Source organism: Mesitornis unicolor, unplaced genomic scaffold (assembly GCF_000695765.1).
Source record: "Mesitornis unicolor isolate BGI_N332 unplaced genomic scaffold, ASM69576v1 scaffold11788, whole genome shotgun sequence".
In the NCBI taxonomy this organism is placed as follows: Eukaryota; Metazoa; Chordata; class Aves; order Mesitornithiformes; family Mesitornithidae; genus Mesitornis; species Mesitornis unicolor.
Genome location: NW_010203938.1, coordinates 18799 through 23942, shown reverse-complemented (window position 1 = coordinate 23942; position 5144 = coordinate 18799). Strand labels below are relative to the sequence as shown.

The following is a 5144-nucleotide window of genomic DNA, read 5'->3' as shown; positions in this document are numbered from 1 at the left end:
TTGGCATAAATGCAGACAATTGCAGAAGGAGAGAGGGAGGGCTAAACATAAATGCATGCTGGCAAGCCATGGGGTACCAAGGAAACACCAAAGAAACAGCCTGGTGGCTAGGCCCTGCTCCTCTGAAGCCTGATCTGCCAGGAGAGAGCAAACAGTGCTCTACAAGATGGAAACTCTTCTTGTCTGTGCTGGAAGGCTCTCAAAAGGCTTAGACCATACACTGCATCAGGAATAAACAAGTCCCTTTTGTTCTGCTAGAAAACTTCTTGCACCTTTTGGAAGATCTTGTGTTCCTTTTGCTAAGGCAGACCACAGGTGAGGAGCTGACCAGGTTTCTGAAGGAAACCTCATCTGTCAGGAACACAACCCAAATCCATTGCCAATGGAGGAAACACTGGTGTCCTTCTGGTTCCAGTTGAAATGAAAACCAAGAAAGTTCAGGGACACAACCTATCCTGCAGAGCGCAATACAGGACTGAGCTAAGCTCTTGCCATTACTATGGCAGGATGTGTCTGGGAACTGCTTGGCATTTAAAAATAAATAAATAAATAAATACATATATATAAATACATATAAATAAAATAAAAAATACAATACTACCTCAAATACAAAGGTGGAAGTATTTGTTGGTGTTAGTAGATCACTTAACTCATTTGGTGGAAGCAATCCCCACACCAAGAGCAACGGCAAGCATGGTATCCGAGATGTTACTGGAAAACATTATCCCTGGATATGGATTAATAGACAGATTAGATTTGGACAGAGGAACACATTTCACTTCAAAAATCATACAACAACTGTCTGAAGCTTTAGGGATCAAATGGGCGTGGCACACCCCATGGCATCCTCAAAGTTCTGGAAGAGTATAAAGAATTAATCAAACTTTAAAACAAACCTTGACTAAGTTAATAATTGAGACTCGGATGTCTTGGATTAAATGCCTGCTGCTGGCCTTATTAAGGATCTGTACTCAGCCACAAACGGACCTGGGAATTTCTCCCTATCCGATGATGTTTGGATTACCATATATGAGCAATGACAGGGATATTGTCACCCCTGAGGCAGGAGATCGGTATGTAAGAAAGTATGTAATAACAATAGCTGATACCTTCACGAAACTAAGAAAGAAAGGACTTCACCATTGGATTTTAATAGCCACAATACAAAACCATCTGATTGGGTATTGATAAAAGTGTGGAAAGATCAATCATTAACTCTCGATCTGGAAGGTCCATTTCAGGTGCTGCTGACCACCGAGACAGCGATCCGAACAAAAGAAAAAGAGTGGACTCATGCCTCCCGACTAAAAGGACCACTGGAAAAGGCTCGGGAGTGGACTGTGGTATCATCAATGGATCAACTGTGAGTCACCCTCAAAAGGACTAAGTAAATTCGTCGGGGAAAGACTGAAAGACTCTTAACGCGTGGTTTGGACTGGGTCCAGAGGGATCACATGGTCTTCTAAAGAAGTCATGGGTAGCTGTTGTAGCTGTCCAGATAAAGAAACTGTCCCAGGTAACCACTGAAACAAGTTTAAGGTTATTAATGTGGATGATGATGGTAATGAACTGGGTTCTGGCATAATGGAACTTACAGATACAGAACTAATTTTGTACACCAGTAAAAGAGATTCTGTAAAACGGCACTACCTCTGTCTCCGTCGCTATGACTATGATTCAAATCTTTTTTCTTTTGAAAGTGGCCAAATGTGTCAAACTGGACAAGGAATCTTTGCCTTTAAATGTGCCCGTGCAGAAGAACTATTTAATATATTGCAAGAGATAATGCAGAATAATAGCATAAATGTGGTAGAAGAACCAGTAGCAGAAAGGAATAACCATCAAACTGAGTTGGAAGCTCCAAGAAACCCTCGAACGCCTACCACTCCAGGGTTCAATGCACCAAGTTTACCCAACGGCTATCCCAGATACCCGTCTTTTGGAGATGTTTCATCACATCCTTCCAGCAGACATCCTTCTGTCGAAAGTGCACGCCTCCCCTCTGTCAGTGAAGAATCAACACATCCTCTACTTTTAGCAGAGGAGCAAGTGCACACTGACGTCAACACTACTGGGGTACAAGAAGAAAGAAAAAATTGGTCAAGTGTGCACGCACCACTGGAATCGAAGCTTTCAAACACTGAAACAACTAAAGTGAAAGAAGATCAGATGTGTACTGATGACAGAGATGTTCAGGTTCTCCTGGAGCCTGAAGGAGTCAAGTTTGTTTTAGGACCAACACCTGTTCAAAGGCAGTTAATGGAAAGAGAGAAACTGGAGCAACTTGGGAGAGACCAAGTTAGTGGCAGCAGCGCAAACAATACTGAATGGGACACTGGGTACAACAGTGATGAACGTAGAGAAACACCATCTGGTAATAAACTGGTGTATGAAAATATAAATAGGTGCCTGGTGCCTCAGGGGTCAGGAGGGGTCGTTTGACATCAACCAGTACCTCAGACACCCAGAACATTAACATCTCTGCTCAGAGGAGAACTGTGCTGCTGAACTAAGAGAACTTGCCATCCTTGCCTCCTGTTTGGGAAGCCCGCAAGCTGAGTAGAGATGAAGATGACAGTTTAGGACCAAAGACCCCATCTCTGAATGGCTACCACAATAACCTAGATCTGATACATAATTATGTCAATACAGAGAATGTAACAGTACCAGCAAGTGCTCATAAAGTAGAATTTACACGATGTCAGGACTGTACCTTAACAGTCTTTAACTTTGACATTAGGCATCCGAGTTTAGAACACAGGCAGCTCAACTACATACAGGTTGACTTTGGAAACTGGTAGTGACTCCGACAACCCCTACACTCCAAAAACCCCCACCACTCCACTTCCACAAACTCCAATCAGGCGCACAGAGCTGTATGCTGTGACAGACATTGAAAGAACTGCTGCTATGTCGAGCTTGCAAAAAGCACTGCCTCGAGATGACGGTACTTCTAGGAAAACTAGACATAGCAGTACTGACCTGCTTATGTGAGCCTGGGAAGCGTTAAATCATTTGCACCTTTGGTGAAGTTTATAAAATTGAAGATGCCAGTACCTTGCATTTCTTGACACTGACGCCTTTTATAGACTAATAGAACTTTTCCTGCATACTTCATGTATTTGTCTAACTAAAGGGAATTAATGTAGAGCAAGTATCCATTTAGGTAACACTACTTCATTATTAAAGACAAAATGTACCACTAAAAATTCATTAGAAAGAGCCAGGCTCATAGTAGAGGAAACAGAAAGAATGAAAGAAGAAGAAAAGAATAAGACTAAGTGTTAGCAAGCTCAAGCAAAATACAGTATTAAAACGAAAAGGGTGGATTGTGAGAAATAATAATAGAATTTTGCTTTCGCTAAGGTTAATTAAACAGTTACTGTTATTGAGCTGGGTTAGAGCTGTTGTTAAGTTAGTGTCGTTAAAGTTAGAACAGTTAAGCAAGCCTTTTGTCACAAGTTAGGCATATGGTTGAGCACTGTGGGGAGTTGGGCAAGCAAAAGGGGGGGAGGTCTGTGATTAGGCATCATGTAAAGTAGCTCTTTGTGAGTAAAGGTGGCTGAGGGGAGGGGTGTGGCCCTCGGAGTGGCTGGGAGGCGGAGACAGCGTCGTCAGGCAGAGAACTCCTGATGGAGAGGAACTTGGACTTCGCCTCCACCAACCCCAGAGGACCACCAAGACCAACCATGTCCCTCTGCATCGTTTCCCACCATTCCGCTCAACCAGTGAGAACTCCTTGCTGCTCTATAAAAAGAGACCCCTGCTAAGACAAAGTGTGCCATTGCGCCCAGCACTGTTTTCTCTGCTCCACTGACTTTGTTCCCAGTAAAACATTTTAAAAATATGTGGGCTTGTTTCTCACATTCTCCTGTCCATGTTCCAGCCACCTCAGCTGATGAGGTGGAAAAAATACTTGGGGCAAGGAGAGGAGCATTTTTCAAACATACTCATTCAGATCTTGGGCCTTCCATGGCTGCCTCTCTGTACCCACTGAGGTGCAGGCATCAGATATCATGCTTGCTCAGAAGTGAGCTAAAACCTCTGTGATCTCCATTTCCTGAAGACCAAGAGTGACAAAGGCACAGGGACTGCATTACTGAATACCAGCCGCTGTCTTCATCTGTAAATCAAGACCAAAAAAGTGGCAGCTGCTACAGAGAAGACTCATTTCCAAGTATTACATGAAGTATGAGAAGAATCTTGCCTGTATCTATTTGGATGGTTAACCTTTTTGGTCCCAGGCTTAGCTACTGAAAAGGGGGGACTGTAGTTTAGGGCTAGGGTCTAGGTAAAACCTAGTAATCCCGTAACCAAGGAACTGAATAGCTTATAGAAATTAATAAGAAACTGGGGTTAGCAGGCATGTAACTAACTAACAATAGGGTATTGAGTACAGGAAATGAAGTATAGAGAAAGAGAAACTGAAGTGGCCTAAAACCAGATAAAACTGACTCTGTGACTTGGAGAAGTTCCAGGAGCATGTGCCAGAAGGTTATAGGAGTTCAACATGATGAAGACTACTTACTTCATCCCTGAGACCCCAGCCCGCAACCACCAGGAGGCACTGTGCAAGCGCGACTGGGAGGAGAAGGTGGTTAAGCACATGCAAAGGTCTTCTGGGAAAAGACCGCCTTTTCGGGGAAAGGTTATGAATGTGTATAGGCGCTTAATAAATATGCAAGATGTTATTGTATAAAATCGAGGGAAACTGCTGTTTAAGGCATGCATGTTTGTGGTGGAGAGATCCCCTGTGCGCCCACACGCTGAATAAACGCCCACTTTACAACCTTACAGGTCGTGGAGTTTTCTTTCCGTGAGTCACTATAGGACTGTGAACTAAAATAATTTTCCTTGTATTTGCTATCTTCTGCCGCGCAATTAGAGATGTCTGTTTGCAGTGTTATACCACCACATACACTCCACCTACTACTAAAATCACGGGTAACACAATGAGACCCTGATAGTCAAAAGAAAAGGAGGGCCATTTTCACAAAGGCCTGCAGGGTGGCCACACAGGACTCGGGGCCTCGCACCCCAAAACCGTGCCCCTGCTCTGCAGGACCCATCCTTGCACAGCCAGGAGCCCGAGAGGGTCTCAGCTTTTCCCCAGCCTCTGCGACCGACAGGTGGGAAACACGACG

The 5144-nt window shown here is 43.9% G+C and overlaps 1 pseudogene; it reads left to right on the top strand.

The window, feature by feature from the left end:
• Positions 1-1473: 1473 nt before the first annotated feature.
• Positions 1474-3030, top strand: LOC104545705 (annotated as a pseudogene).
• Positions 3031-5144: the final 2114 nt, after the last annotated feature.